General features: G+C 43.7%; 1 protein-coding gene across 13 annotated transcripts in view; it reads left to right on the plus strand.

Annotated features, from left to right (window-relative positions):
- Window positions 1-266: 266 nt before the first annotated feature.
- The window catches only part of TINAGL1 (tubulointerstitial nephritis antigen like 1), a 32517-nt gene continuing 15951 nt past the window's right edge, over window positions 267-16832 (plus strand). For 5 of the 13 annotated variants that reach the window (XM_060089356.1, XM_060089353.1, XM_060089365.1 and 2 more), the window contains exons 1-2: window positions 285-380; window positions 1188-1334. The gene's annotated coding sequence lies outside the window, so the exon portion shown is untranslated. Of the gene's footprint in view, window positions 465-1187; window positions 1335-16832 lie in introns of all 13 variants that reach the window. The other 8 variants (XM_060089354.1, XM_060089358.1, XM_060089357.1 and 5 more) reach the window with 8 other exon arrangements.

Raw genomic sequence — 16832 nt, forward strand, 5'->3', positions numbered from 1 at the left:
GTAAGAGACAAAGAGAAGAGTCGAGGACAACTCCAGGGCTTTGGGCTGAAGCTGCCGGGCCACAAAGGGAGATGCAGGGGAGGAGAAGCAGGTTAGGAGGGGTTAAAATGGAGAGTTCAGTTTCGGAAAGGTCAGGTTTGAGAAGCCTATTAAACCTTCAAATGGAGTCAGATACAAGCATTGGATTTCAGGGCAAAGGTCAGGACAGCAGATATGAACGTGGATGGGCGTGGTCCACACTGGATGGACTTTACATTCCTGGGGCCGCCCAGCCCAGTCAGGAAGTGAGCATACAGAGAGAGGACACAAGGCACGGGAACTGAGAGGAGAAACACTCCAAGAAGGTGGGAGCCCTCAGCTGGGTCAAATACTGCCCAGAGGTGGGTGAGGTGAGGGCTGAGAACGGCATCAGGAAAACGGAGGTCATTGGTGGTTTTAACCAGCGGGTTTCAAAGCCAAGGAAGGTTGGTGGAAGTGGAGTCCAGAGAGGATGGTGGAGAGGGTGGGGCGTGGTCACCTCTTCCGGGGAGTTAGTTGTGCTGTAAGGGGAACAGGAAATGGGAGGGTAGCTGGAAGAGGCGCCCCGTAGAGTCAAGGAGGGGTTTGTTTTAAGATGAGAGATATTATGGCTTGTTTGTAGGCTCACAGGGATGATCGACAGAGGGGAAGATAAGATGCAGAAGAGAGAAGCGACAGCGGCAGAGCAAAATCCTTGGGTGGGTGGGAGGGGCTGGCGTCCTGGGGGCGGGGGCGGCGGGAAGGTGTGTCCAGATGGGAGCTCTTGCCGCACCTCCGCGGGGACAGGCAGGTCGCTGGGAGAACGCAGAGCTCTCTACTGATTGTTTCTTTCTTAGCGGAGTAAGAAGCAAAATCATAGTGCAGAGCAAGGAGGCAGGAGAGGGTCCTGGTGTTTTTAGGAGAGGGCCGAGTGGAAACGTCACAATGCGCGTGGAAGGGTGAATGGACCAATGAAAGGGGTGGGATTGCCAGCACAGGTGCCCACTCGAGGTTTGTGGAGATCCATTTAGAATGAAGCCTGTCATCCGGTGTGTTTTGTCTTCAGACACGTGGGCACCTGTGCTATGGGTGCAGGTGCAGAATGGGGGGTGGGGTGGGGAGGAGGAGGGGGAGAGCCAAGGGAGGTGGAGACAGCTTGGAGAATGAGGTGCTCCCGGTGGTCTCTGCAGGTCCAGGCTCCACACGCAGTCCTGAGAGCCTTCTCCTGAGAGCACATGCTGTCCTTCCACAGCCTTTACCTGCTGGAGACTCATAATGACCCAGTGAGCTTATAATGCCCCCACATTAGAGAAGCAAACCCAGCGGTCGCCTAGCCGGTAAGTGGCAGAGCTGGGATTTGACTTCAAACGTAGTTCGGTCTTCTCCCTTTAGGGCAGCAGGGGTATGCACACTGTGTTTAAGAAAGTCTTGCTTTCAGAGGCACATGAAAAGCTGCTCAACATCACTGTTAGAGAAATGCAAATAAAAACTACAATGAGGTATCACCTCACACCAGTTAGAATGGGCATCATCAGAAAATCTACAAACAACAAATGCTGGAGAGGGTGTGGAGAAAAGGGAACCCTCTTGCCCTGTTGGTGGGAATGTAAATTGATACAGCCACTATGGAGAACAGTATGGAGATTCCTTAAAAAACTAAAAATAGTATTACCATATGACTCAGCAATCCCACTACTGGGCATATACCCAGAGAAAACCATAATTCAAAAAGACACATGCACCCCAGTATTCATTGCAGCACTATTTACAATATCCAGGTTATCGAAGCAACCTAAATGTCCACTGACAGACGAGTGGATAAAGAAGATGTAGTACATATATACAATGCAGTATTACTCAGCCTTAAAAAGGAATGAAATTGGGTCATTAGTAGAGACATGGATGGACCTAGAGACTGTCATACAGAGTGAAGTAAGTCAGAAAGAGAAAAATATCATATATTAACACATGTATGTGGAATCTAGAAAAAGTGTACAGGTGAACCAGTTTGCAAGGCCGAAATAGAGACCCAGATGTAGAGAACAAATGCATGGACACCAAGAGGGGAAAGTGGGGCGGGGGGGGAATGAATTGGGAGATTGGGATTGACATATATACACTAATACGTATAAAATAGATGACTAATAAGAGCCTTCTGTATAAAAAAAAAAAGAGAGAGAGAGAGAGAGAGAAAGAAAGTCTTGCTTTCACCCAGATGGTGAAAAAAACCAAGCTTGGCTGTTGGGAGGTTGAACTTCAGGTGTTCCGTGCCGTGGCCCAGGCTTTGTCACGGTTCAACCATAGTGACTTGCTGCCACCCACTGGCCACTATCAGTATTGCATCCAAGCAGAACCTGCATCGCATTTGCTCAGCTAAGGAATCAGTATCTGGGTCCAAAAACGCCTTATTGGGGCTTCCCTGGTGGCGCAGTGGTTGAGAATCTGCCTGCCAATGCAAGGAACACGGGTTCGAGCCCTGGTCTGGGAAGATCCCACATGCTGCGGAGCAACTAGGCCCGTGAGCCACAACTACTGAGTCTGTGCTCTGCAACAAGAGAGGCCATGAGAGTGGCCCCCACTTGCAGCAACGAAGACCCAACAGAGCCAAAAATTAGTTAATTATTTTTTTAAAGTGTCTTAAAAAAATGCCTTGTTGAAAAGGGCTGCAGAGGAGTTCTCTTCCCCCTTTGACAAATGAGGAGAGAGAAGTCGAGAGAGATGACTTTAAAAAGCCATCTGCACCCGCCTACTCCATCCACTCAGTTGCTCATTCATTCAATAAATATTCACTGAACACCTCTGTGCCAGACACTGTTCTAGGCGCTGGGATTCAGCAGAGATCATTGCTGTTGTAGAGCTGACATTCCATGGGGTGGGCAGGGAGGACAGGTACCAATCAGGTAAATAAACCAGATAATGCTAGATTGTGATGGGTGATGTGAAGGAATTAGAGTGACTGGAGAGGGTGGTGGGAGGTGACATTTGAGGAGAGACCTGATGACTGGGAGGGTTCAGGAAAGATGCTCCAGGAAGAGGGAACAGCACTGCAAAGGTTCTGAGGCTGTGAAAGGTGTGGGCAGGTTCCAGAATGGGTGGAGCCCACCAACACCCCAGCCCACAGCTGTCTCTGTAGAACTAGTAGAAGTGGGAGCAGAACTTTCTAGAAGGAGGGTCATGCCATTAACCTTCACTCAATCAGTCCACAGCCTTGATCAGCACCCGTCTCACTCACACAGCTGACCACTCTCTCCTGGAAACTCTCTCTTCTCTTGGTTTGTATGACACCAACCTCTGGTGGTAGGAAAAGCTATGATTATTCTCCTGTGAAAATTAAAGCTTAACGATCAACATAGAGAAGTTTCTGGTTTGAAGGAAGCCACTGACATGTCAAAAGCTAGAGCAGGAAATACTGGCGTGTGGAGCCAAAGGTCAAGGTCGACATTTCTGGGCTCTGGGACAGGAGCATGTAGAGGAGAATTGGTAGAGATGTAATCAGTCTTGCTCATAGCTGTTGCCATGTTATAAGTGTGTGTTTGTGGACCTGTTTGCTGCTAATCTGTGAGCCATTCTTGGCAAAAAAAAATGAATATTTATAAGTTTATATATATAATATGAGTAAGCTTTACTCAAATCCTATGAGTGGTGTTCCAAGAAATAATAAGTTTTGGAAGCAAAACAAGTCCCTAATTTGGTAATTTCACCATGTTACTCGAATACTACCCAATTATGTTAGCTGGTATTTTCCAGTGTTTGAATGTTTGCTCTAGGCTATAGTTCTCTGTAAAGCAAAATTGTTCATTACTAAAAAGAGGAAAGTTATATGAAGTAACATGTACCTAATACCCAGCTTAAGATGTGTTTGAACACACTCAGTTCAACCAGCATCAGTGCAAAGTGAAATCAGTTCCTCCACACCAGAAATATTTATCATAAAAACAAAAGATCAAGGGCAATTAATACTTTGTGTTTTAAATTTTCATTTTAAGACCCTTTTAAGTAGTAAGCATTTATGATATCACTCAATTTTTTAAATGACTTTTATTTGGCATTTACGTTAAGTTAATGTTTCCCCTTTTTAATTTTTAAAAATATTTTATTTATTTTTGGCTGCATTGGGTCTTCATTGCTGCGCGTGGGCTTTCTGTAGTTGTGGCACGCAGGGCCTACTCTTCGTTGTGGTGTGCGGGCTTCTCATTGCGGTGGCTTCTCTTGTTGCGGATCACGGGCTTTAGGCACGCGAGCTCAGTAGTTGAAGCATGCAGGCCCTAAAGTGCGCAGGCTTCAGTAGTTGTGGTACGTGGGCTCAGTAGTTGTAGCGCAGGGGCTTAGTTGCTCCACGGCACGTGGGTCTTCCTGGACCAGGGATCAAACCCGTGTTCCCTGCATTGGCAGGCGGATTCTTAACCACTGCGCCACCATGGAAGTCCCTAACTTTTTTTTAATGATCAAGTGTCTATACGAGGTAGAGGTCATTGTTACATGTTACTGAAATACAGTAGTACCCCCTTATCCAAGGGCGATATGTTCCTAGACTCCCAGTGGATGCCTGAAATTGTGGAGAGTACTGAGCCCTGTATGTACTATGTTTTTCCCTATCCATACATATCTATGATAAAGTTTAATTTATAAAGTAGGCACAGTAGATTAACACCAACTAAAGAGAACAGTTATAATATACTGCAATGAAAGTTATGTGAATGTGGTCTCTCTCTTTCTCAAAATATCTTATTGTTCAAATTTCATGCCTTAACTAAGCACTTATCTTGCACTGTGGCCATAACTTTTGCACTTTGAGGTGTGACATCCAAACTAGCATGAATTTCTTTTTTCTTCACAATTTCAGGGATAGAAAATTTATTCTTACCATAGATCTTAGCAACCTCAGCATTTTTTCATTCCCTATAAGTTTAGGACTTTTGCTTAAAGGAAGGACTTTACAGCCTCTGTTTGGCATATCTGAATTGCCAGCATCACTACTCTTGGGCTTTGTGGTCCTTATTAAGTAAAAATAAGGGTTATTTGAACACAAGCACCAAGATACCACTACAGTCAATCTGATAACTGATGGATACTGAATGACTCATGGGCAGGATTACACTGATAAAGGGATGATTCATGTTTCCTGTGGGATGGAGTGGGACAGCTAGAGATTTCATCACGCTACTCAGAATGGCACTCAATTTAAAACTTATGAATTGTTTCTGGAATTTTCTATTTAATATTTTTGGACCATGGTTGACTGTGGGTAACTGAAACTGTGGAAAGCAAAACCATGGATATGTGGGGGTTGGGGGATTACTATATACCACCCTGTCATATAATGGCTTATAATAATAATAAACCATGCATCTATAATCCTGATTTTTTAAACAGGAAACCTCTGAAATGTTTAGTATAACCCTCTTACAGAAAAATTTTCACTGTTTATTATTATGATCGATCATTATTTTTCCAAAACCCATAAAGTGTTGGGGAAAATACAGAATAATGTATGATTTCAGGAATTCCTGAGAATTTCCTGGGATTCTGACATCTCATACCCAAATCCCAAAGAATATCTGTTGGGAATTTGGAAATGCTCTTTGACGTTTTACCTCTGTAACATCTCTCGACTCTGCATCCCTTCCCATCCCCAAGACCACTGCTCTGATCGTCAGACCTTTGTCATCTCTTCCGACCTTGTGAGTCAGACTCCAGACTCCTCCAGGCCATCCTCCACGCTGCAGAGGGATCTTTCTGAGGCACAAACTCAGCCTGTCATTCGGCTGCGAAATCCATCCCTGGCCCCCCCAATTCCTTCACCAATGTTTTTCAAAATGCATCTTGGGACAGTGGTTACATAAAAACATCTGTCAGTTTCTAATAAGTGGTGGTTTAGGTAGCTTCATTCAGAGATTCAGAATCTCTGGGAGTTGAAGCCTAAAAATCTGCATCCACATCTTCTGAATGATTTCTTTAAATCCTTTTTATGGTGAAATACAACATGAATACAGAAGCCACATAAAACAAAGGTACAGATTAGTGAACCATAATTAGGCAAACTCCCCTATAACCACCACCCCTGTCTGAAGGCAAATCCTTGCCCGCCACCCCAGAAACTCTCCGCACGCCCCCTCCTTAATAACCCCTTCCCACCTCCACCCCCAAGAGCAACCAGCTGCCTCTCACTTTGCCTGTTTTTTGCTTATTTTAATGTCATTAAATTTTGTTTAATCCTTGGTTCTCTTTCCATCTTTTTTTCTTCTTCTTGTGATTCATTTGCTAATGAAACCAGGTCATTTGTCTTACAGAGTTTCCCACAGTCATTGCTAATTGCATCCCCATGGTGAAGGTAGCATATTCCTCTCTTCTCTGAATTTCCTGTTAATTGGTAACTGGATCCAGAGACTTAATCAGATTCATATTTCTTTTTCTTTTTCTGACAAGCCTACTTGTATAGGTGATGTGTGTTCATCATCAGGGGCTCATGACTATGTTTTCACTTTCTCATCTTGTACATTTCCCACCCCAGATCTGAAATCAGCCCCGATATCTGGGGTAAATACCTAGGAGTAGAATTGCTAGTTCGTAAGGCAGAAAAATGTTTAACTTTCTAAGAAGCTGTTAGTCTTCTCAGGTGGTGTACTTATTTACACTCCCATCAGCAATGTATGAAAGCTCTAGTTGCTCTAAATCCTCACCAGGATTTAGTAGGTGAATCTTATTTTAGCCATTCTAGTGGTATGAAATGTTATTTCATTGTGGATTCAGTTTGGAGTTTCCTAACAACCAATGATGTCGAACACCTTTTCATGTGCTTATTGGCCATTTGTATATCTTCTTTTGTGAAACCTGTTCTGCGTATATATTCTATATGTGTCAATTGAGTCATACTGGTTAACTACTTTGTCCAAATCATCTATACCTTTACTGATTTTGTTTATTTGTTTGATTGAGTTTTGGAAAAAAGTGTGTTAAAATCTCCAACTGTGGTGGTATGTTTGTCTATTTCTCTTTTAGTCTCAACAACTTTTGCTTTATGTACTTTTAAGCTGTGTTACTTGGTGCATACAAATTTAGAATTATAATATCTTCCCATTGAATTGGACTTTTATTGTTATAAAACATCTGTTTTTATTTCTAGTAATACTTTCTGTCTTAAGCTTATTTTATCTGGTATTATTATAGTGACACTAGTTTTTTTTTAAAGTAGTTTGAATGGTATACCTTTTTTCATCCTTTTGTTTCTGTGTTTTTCTATTTTTTAAGTGTTTCTTATAAATGAATACAATTGGGCTTTTAAAAAATCCATTTTAATGATATCTGTCTTTAGTCAGTTTGTTTAAACCCTATATATTTAATGTAATTACTGATAGAGTTGGATTAAGGTCTACCATTTGCTATTTGTTTTTCTGTCTCATGTGTTCTTTGTTCATTTATTCACCCACTGTTCTCTTCTTTTGGATAATCAAGTTGTTTTTATTATTTAATTTTTTTCCTTTATTAGGTTCTAGTTATACATTTTTATAAAATTCTTTCAGTAGTTACTATAGAGATTTAAGTATGCATCTTGGACCTATTACTCTATGTCTTAGTTCAAGCTGCTATAACAAAATACCATAAGCTAATTGGCTTAAACAACAGAAATTTATTTCTCACAGTTTGGGTGGCTGGGAAGTCCAAAATCAGGGCATCAGCATGATTGGGCTCTGGTGAGAGTCCTCTTCCTGGTTTGCAGACAGCTGTCTTCTTGCTGTGTCCTAGCATGGCAGAGAGAGGAAGCAAGCTCTCTTGCCCCTCTTTTTTTTTTTTTAATTAATTAATTTATTTAATTCATTTATTTTTGGCTGTGTTGGGTCTTTGTTGCTGCACGCAGGCTTTCTCTAGTTGTGGCGAGCAGGGGCTACCCGTTGTTGCAGTGCACAGGCTTCCCATTGCAGTGGCTTCTCTTGTTGCGGAGCATGAGCTCTAGGCACGCAGGCTTCAGTAGTTGTGGCTTGTGGGCTCTAGAGCGCAGGCTCAGTAGTTTTGGTGCACGGGCTTCATTGCTCCGCGGCATGTGGGAACTTCCCAGACCAGGGCTCGAACCCGTGTCCCCTGCATTAGCAGGCAGATTCTTAACCACTGCCCCACCAGGGAAGCCCATACTTGTCAATTTTTAATTTTTACCCACACATTTGTCCTTGCCAGTTACCTGTATTTCTTTCTGAAGGTCTGTGCTTTCATCTGGGATTTTAATTCAGCCTGAAGAATTTCCTTTAATGTTTCTTGTGGTAGAGGTTGGCCAGCAATAGATTTTCTCAACTTTTCTTTGTACAAAAATGTCTTTGTTTCACCTTAATTCTTAAAAGATTGTCCCTCCTCTGTATAGAATTCTAGATTAGCAGGGTTGGGGATTTTTGTTTTTTTGTTTTTCGTTTTCATTTCTGACCTTTTAAAATGTCATTCCATTTTCTTCTGGATTTATAGCTTCTGTTGAAATTTAGGCATCAGTCTTATTACTGTTGCTTTAAAGATAATGTGTCTTCGTTTATCTAGCTGCTTTTAAGATTTTCTCTTTGTCTCAGTTTTCAGCTGTTGACAATGATATGTCTAAGTGTGGTTTTCTTTAGTGAAACCTGTTTGGGTTTTACTAAGCTTCTTGAATTTGTGGGTCGGTATCTTTCAACAGTTTTGGGAAATTATAAGTCATTTGAAGTAATCCTCAAATATTGCTTCTGTCCCAACTCTCTTTTCTCCCCTTCTGGGATTCTAATTACACAAATGTTAGAACTCGTTATGCTCTGTTCCTGCTATATTTTTCTCTGTTTCAGCTTGGATATTTTCTGTAGGATTGTCTTCAAGTTTGCTAATCCTGTCTTTTGTCTTTCTGCTGTACCCTTTTGTTGTTGTTGTTGTCATTGTTGTTAAATATATCCAATAAGTCTTCGGACTTCCCTGGTGGTGCAGTGGTTGAGAGTCCGCCTGTCAGTGCAGGAGACACGGGTTTGGGCCCCAGTCCAGGAAGATCCCACATGCCGCAGAGCATCTGGGCCCATGAGCCATGGCTGCTGAGCCTGCGTGTCTAGAGCCTGTGCTCTGCAACGGGAGAGGCCACAGCAGTGAGAGGCCCACGTACTACAAAGAAAAATAAATTAAAAAAATAAAGTTTCCAATCCCATAGCATTAAAAAATATATATATATATATACATATATATATCTCCAATAAGTTCTTGATTTCAGGTGTTGTATTTGCCAGTTTTAGAATATTTGATTATTTAAAAAAATTTATTCCACTTCTCTATTGACAATCTCTATTTTATATCCACCTTGTCAATCTTTTTTTCTTCTATGTTCTTTAACATATTATCAGAGTTATTTTAAAGTTCTTGCCTGCTAACTCCAGCATGTGGATCATTGTGGTTCTGACACTATCTTCTATTTTTTTCTCTTGACTACCAGTCATGTTTTCCTGCCTCTTTGCGTGTCTGGTAATCTCCAATACATGATATTGTTCAAATTGTAAATTATCCCAATATGATAAGTGTGTAGTAGCATCTTACTGTGGTCTTAATTTGCATTTTTCTGATTACATGTAAGGTTGAGCACTTTTTCATATGTTTATCAATCATTTGGTTTTCCTCTTTTGTGGAGGGCCTGTTCAACTTATTATTTATTATTTATACAGTGGTCCCCTCTATTCCTAATAATACTTCTTTTTTATTGAAGTATAGTTGAGTTACGATGTTGTGTTAGTTTCAGGTGTACATCACAGTGATTCAGATATATTCTTTTATATTCAGATATATTCTTTTTCAGATTCTTTTCCCTTATTTGTTATTAAAAATATATAGTTCCCTGTGCTATACAGTAGGTCTTTGTTGGTTATCTATTTTATATATAATAGTGTGCATATAATAGTGTGTATATGTTAATCCCAACCTCACTTTCTCCTTTGGTAACCATAAGCTTGTTTTCTATGTTTGTAGGTCTATTTCTGTCTTGTAAATAAGTTCATTTGTATTTATTTTTGATTCATGTATAAGCTATATATATACCAGAAGCCATTAACAAATAAGAAATATAAATGGCTTTTAAGCTATATCATATGATATGTCTTTCTCTGTCTGGCTTACTTCACTTAGTATGATAATCTCTGGGTCCACCCATGTTGCTGTAAATGGCATTATTTCATTCTTTTTTATGGCTGAGTGATATTCCTTTGTATATATATACCACATCTTCTTTATCCATTCATCTGTCAATGGGCATTTATGTTGCTTCCAGGTCTTGGCTATTGTAAATAGTGCTGCAATGAACATTGGGATGCATGTATCTTTTCAAATTATAGTCTTCTCTGGATATATGCCCAGGAGCGGAATTGCAGGATCATACTCTATTTTTAGTTTTTTAAGGAACTTCCATAATATTCTCCATAGTGACTGTACCAATTTACATTCCCACCAATAGTGTAGGGGGGTTCCTTTTTCTCCACATCCTCTCCAGCATTTATTATTTGTAGACTTTTTGATGATGGCCATTCTGACTGGTATGAGATGATACCTCATTATAGTTTTGATTTGCATTTCTCTAATAATTAGCTAATGTTGAGCTAATTATTAATTATCTTTTCATGTGCCTGTTGACCATCTGGATGTCTTCTTTGGAGAAATGTCTATTTAGGTCTTCTGCCCATTTTTTGATTGGGTTGTTTGTTCTTTTGATATTGAGTTGTATCCTAATAGTACTTCTCGCCTTAAAGCCCACTCTGTCTGATGTTAATATGCATAGGTATTTGGTTAGTAACCTCACCCAGAGGGGACTTCCACTTCCTTTAACTGACTTGGGAATTATGCTGTTTTTATTGTGTTAATGTTTATCCTAGAGGTTATAATCTACACACTTAACTTCTTCAAATGTAGAGTTAATCAACCCTCCCGCCAAAGAAGATTTTCACTTGCTTTTTCCAGGAGGCTGGAGGCACACAGTCTGGGGGCACGTCAATCTAAGTTCAAGACTTGAGTTTACAGACCATCCAACCGATATAAGCTGGGGCTGCAAGTCCACACTAGGGCTGGCTTCTGGAAGCATGGCTTTCGGGATTCCTGGCTTATTGTGGGGAAGGTTTTCTATATGATCATTCATTATGTACTCTAACTTTATCTGTGCCCCTTGCGCAGGGGAGTCGGCAAAACAACAGTTCCAATTGGCCAGAATCAGAAAAAATGACTTTCTTGCTTAGTTTATCTGTCAAACTTTCTGTTTTCCTTCCATTTTGTTCTGGTAATTCCGTACCCTCTGGTTACACCAGTTTACCAGCGTTTTTAGTTGTTTTCAATGGGAGAATTGATCTAAGTAACTTAGCCTGACATTACCAGAAAAGAGAAGTCTAACAGACCCCAGACTCCATTTGACAGAGATGGAAACTGTGGATCAGTGGGGGGTGAGGCCACTTTCCCAGGGTCTCAGAACCAGTAAGAAGTGGCACCAGCCTGCAGACTGAGGACTGTCCTACACCAAGTCTGGTGATCTCTCCACTCATTCCCTGGCAGTACCCTCTTTGAGACTTGGTTTCTCCATATGTAATGAAGAAGTCAGACCAGACGGTCTTTGAGGGCCCACTGGACTCCGAACAGAATTTCATGGTTTTTTAATCCTCTGAGACCCACCCAGCCTCCTCCCCAACCTTCAGTTCTGGATTGGCTCTTCTTAGATCCGACCCCTGAGGTTAGTCACAGATAATTCCCAAATCAGCCACAAGGGGGCAGTGGTGTGCAGAGATCGCCCAGGTTCTGAGATGATGGCTGAGCCAAGGGCTTCTTCTTGGAGGTCTTGGCTTCTCACTGTCAGAGTAAAAGGGAAAATGATTTTGCCTGTGATCCAAAGCCCCCTGTCCCTTCTGCTTCATTTCATTTGACAAACTCTGGCTGGTGCACGGAGATAAGTCATCCCCTGCCTCTACCCTTGAGGACTTCATGGTCCACTAAATCCTTCTCTCCAGGCTAGATTAAAGGCTGATTTTTCCACCTCCCTGTTTTTGCTCCTGCTGTTCTCCTTCCCCCATCGCTGCCATTTATCCTCATTCTTAATGCTCAGCTGAGATGCCAACTCCTCCCTGGAGCCTCCTAAACACTCCCATCAGAGTCCCCCTCTCCCTTCCCTGTGCTCACAGCCCTGGCTCTGTATTTCGAATCCTGGTCTGGCCATGTCCTTGTCTCATTCCTCAGGCAGTGCAGTGTCCCCCTCAACTCTGGGCCCCCTGTGCCAGCCCAGGACACCATGAGTGCTGGAGGGAAGGAGGTGGAAGGTCTGCTGGATGGGATTTCTGGCAGAGCTGCAGTGGATTGGAGCCCAGCACTGAGAGGGCTCCACCATGGAGGCTCATTTCTCTACCTCAAACCCCAAGCCTTTTTGGGATCCAGCTTTGCACTCACTGCTAAGGAAATGACAAGAAAAGCTTCTAGTTCCAAGAACCAGTGAATACATAATGAAACCATAAAAACAGCAGAAGAAAACATAGAAGGGTTTCTGATTAACTTTGGAGTTAGAAAGACCTTTCTATGACTCAAAACCAGAAGCCATTAACAAATAAGAAATATAAATGGCTTTTAAGCTTTTGAAGAAATCCTCAGCCTTTTTTTTTTTTTTTTTTTTTTTTTGCTGTACGCAGGCCTCTCACTGTTGTGGCCTCTCCCGTTGCCGAGCACAGGCTCTGGACGCGCAGGCTCAGCGGCCATGGCTCACAGGCCTAGCCGCTCCGCGGCATGTGGGATCTTCCCGGACCGGGGTACGAGCCCGTGTCCCCTGCATCGGCAGGCGGACTCTCAACCACTGCGCCACCAGGGAAGCCCTGAAGAAATCCTCAGCCTTATTTGTAAGAAGATAACCACAGATTAAAAATACATTGAGGGCTTCCCTGGTGGCGCAGTGGTTAAGAATCCGCCTGCCAATGAAGGGGACACGGGTTCAAGCCCTGGTCCGGGAAGATCCCACATGCTGCAGAGCAACTAAGCCCGCACGCCACAACTCCTGGGCCTGCTCTCTAGAGCTCACGAGCCACAACTACTGAGCCACGTGCCACAACTACTGAAGCCCAGGCGCCTAGAGCCCATGCTCTAGAACAAGAGAAGCCACCGCAATGAGAAGCCCACGCACCGCAACGAAGAGCAGCCCCCCGTCGCCGCAACTAGAGAAAGCCCTCACACAGCAACGAAGACCCAACGCAGCCAAAATAAATAGATAAGATAAAATAAATTTTTTAAAATTATAATAAAAAAAGCAATGTACTTTAAAAAAATACAGTGAGATTCCATTTTCACCTATCAGATTGGCAGAAATCCAGAAGTTTGATATCATTCTTTATGTGACACTGTGGAAAAGCAGGCATGCTCAGCGTTGCTGGTGGAGGGGAGATCCCATGGGGGACCAGATGGCAATATCTATCCAATTTACAAATACCCCTGTGTTAGATTGGATTCTAAGGTGACCCTCCTTGGCTTTCAACTTTGTGTGATCCTTTGCATGTGGGCAGAATCGGTAAATATGATGAAAATATGGGCTCAATGATTATGTTCCATTATATGGCGAAAGAGATTTTGCAGATGTAAGTTAAGGTCCCAAATCAGTGGATTTTAAGGAAGAGAGATTACCCTGAGGGGGCTGGACCTGATCAGCTGAGCCCGTTAAATGCAGAGAATTTTCTCCAGCTGGTCTCAGGAGAAGTCAGAGATTTGAAGCGTGAGAAGGATTCGTTGTGCCATTTGGAGGAAGCCACATGGTAGAGTATGTAGGTGTCCTCCAGAAGCTGAGGGAGGCCCTCAGCTGATCGCCAGCAAGAAATCAGAGACCATAAGGAAGCCATCTCTACAAACGACAGGAGTGAGCTTGGAAATCGATATTCCCCGAGGCTCCAGATGAGGACTAAGCCTCACCAACACCTTGATTCCATTCTGAGCAGAGAACCCAGCTACAGCATGCAGGACTGACCTATAGACTCTCAGGGTGTTATTTTAAGCTGCTGAGTTTGTGATACTGTTATGCAGCCACAGAAAACAAATACAGTACCTTCAACCCAGCCATCCACTGCTGGGAATTAATTCTGCGAGTATACCTTTAACATGTATTAAACAAAGTATGTACGTGATTATTTATTGCAGCATTATCGTAATACCAAAAAGAAAAAGAAAAACTAGAAAGGACTCAAATGTCCATCAATAGGGAATTGGTTAAATGAATTATTTCAGTCTACAATAGAATATTAGGCAGTGATATAAAAGAACAAGAAGCTCTATTGGCTGATTAAAATCTCTAAGATGTGTGGCTAGTGGGAAAAGGTACAGCACAGTATATATAGTTTGTTACGTTTTATGTAAAAAGGGCGTTCTGAACATTTATTCATTTTTGTACGTGCATGAAGCAACTCTGCAAGAAAACCTCAGATACTAATAAAAACTGGTGCTCAGGGCTTCCCTGGTGGCACAGTGGTTGAGAGTCTGCCTGCCGATGCAGGGGACACGAGTTCGTGCCCCGGTCCGGGAAGATCCCACATGCCGCGGAGCGGCTGGGCCCGTGAGCCATGGCCGCTGAGCCTGCGCGTCCAGAGCCTGAGCTCCGCAACGGGAGAAGCCACAGCAGTGAGAGGCCCGCGTACCGCAAAAAAAAAAAAAAAAAAAGAGTCAATGGGCGCTACCTCCCTAGATTCTTTCTGGGCCTGAGCCTGCTCCCTTGTTTTTCCCCCAAAAGTTGATTCTGGGGCATGTCCTCCACGGCACCCTTGACCTCTGGCATTCCATCCTCATTCTCCCTTCTGCCCTAGGGGAACTAGAGAGACAGATTCAAATAGCTGTGTCTGAGCACGTCATGTCTCTGGAACTCAGTTTTTCCATCTGTGAAATGGGGATGATAATACCTCTGAGGATTGTTGGGGGATTAAATGAGATAATCCATGTCAAGTGACCCACCTGTAGAAGGTGCTCCTGGCATTTGTGCTGGCTGGGATGCAGGAAAGGGCAGTCCTCGTGGAGGGAGTTTATCGAGCACATAGTAGGTGGACCACAAATGACAGTTCCCTCCATTTCCCTCTCACTCACTATGTGACCGTGGCCCAACTCCTCCCTCTGTCTAGTCTCCATTCCTTCAGCTGCAGATGAGAAGTTTGGACTGAATGAGCTCTCCGTCTTGTGTATGAGTTTGGGGCCCTCGGTGACCATGGAGAGCTCTCTCTCATTTCAGATATGGGTTAGTGAGGCCCAGACGGAGCGATGACTTGTTCAATGTCACACAGAATGTCAGAGGCAGAGCCAGGACAGGGACTGAAGGCCCCTGACTCCCACCCAGGCCCTTGACCTCTCTCTGCCCAAGCTCATCTGTGCCCGAGCAGCCATGTCATCACACAGAGACTCTCCCCTGGGCCTCTCCTTATCTCCCCAGCTTCTGGTTGTTACTACAGAAGGGCTGCTGCCCACCCAGCCTTGAGTTGAGAGGCTCCAGCTCCCCTGTAAGCCCTGAGGCCCAGCCAGGTGTCTCCCCCAGCCCCTCCCCACTATCTGCCCCCTCCAGCAGGAGACACAGAGTGCCACAAATGCCCTGGAGAGAGTACCCCTGGGGAGGCATGGAGCCAGTGAAGGGCCAGGGGAGTGCCTGTGACCCCTGGAGTGAGCTGCCCCACAGAAGCCTCTAACTTTTGATCTCTCACCTGAGACTCCCAACCTCCCGAGGGTCTCCCTCCCCTCATCCTGCTGCTCACTGAGCTACTGGCCTTGAGGGAGTTGCCTTCCCTCACTGGGCCAAAGAGAGAGTGGGCTTGGGTTCTGACAACCTTCTAGATCTCCATGGACTCTGAGCATACTTTTTGCCCCTGAGTTTCAGGAGATTCTTAGGGATCCTGGGTCAAGATATCCCAACTTCTGTCTAATTAACGTGAGGTTCGTTCTGAACATTTGAGGCTCGACCTAGGATAAGTAATTTGAGTGTTTCTTTCAGCAAATGTTGGTTGTGCTTCCGACAGGGAAATACGTCTCGGTCTCTCTTAGATGTGGATTTACTTCCATGGCCTCTGCCTATGCATCATTCTCACCCCTGGGAGATGTGTGGGGCTGTTTGTTACCGTCCAAACTGACACACACAGAGAACAGAGACCCTTCGCATGTGCAAACGCATGTACAGATTCCAGACCTGCTCTGATCCTATTTGACTGCTTTAATCTGGTTTTTGTAGGGTTGACCCAAGAGGTTTGAGCAAGTTTACATTAGTTTCAGCTAGTTTTAACTGGTTTGACTCACTATATGTAGGCGTAAGCACATTTGCATCTATTTGACTATTCTGAGCTCATTTGTGGCTGTTTTGATTTGGGTTATTGTAATAATAGCAGACACTCATATCGCACCTGTGATATGTCGGCACGGTCAGTTGCAAGGGCTTTACGCTAAGTCATATAATTCTTACAACTACCCTGCAGGTGGGGACTGCTGTTAGTGTCTTCATTTTACACGTGGATAAACTGATGCACAGAGAGATTCAGAAAACTGCCCCAGGTTTCCTGGTCCCCGAGAAGTGGAGCCGGGATTTGAGCCTACTCCATCTGGCTGCCAAGTCTGTGCTCTGAACCTTGACGTTAGGCTCTATCACTGCCGATGAGTCTTTGAACCACTTCTTGATAAGTCAATTCTGTCTGAGCCCGTTTGTTCTGCTTTTGCCAGTACAAGCTGCTTGGTGCTGGTTCTGTCCGCAAACAGACTTGAATTTGGCCCATTCTGATTGACCCACAGATCTCAGGCCTCACAGAGCCTAGAAAGGGAAGACCACTATATTAGTTTCTTGGGGCTGCTGGAACAAACTGCCACAGATTTGACTGCTTAAAATGGAAATGTGGGGGCTT

Source organism: Mesoplodon densirostris, chromosome 2 (assembly GCF_025265405.1).
Source record: "Mesoplodon densirostris isolate mMesDen1 chromosome 2, mMesDen1 primary haplotype, whole genome shotgun sequence".
NCBI classification, from domain to species: domain Eukaryota; kingdom Metazoa; phylum Chordata; class Mammalia; order Artiodactyla; family Ziphiidae; genus Mesoplodon; species Mesoplodon densirostris.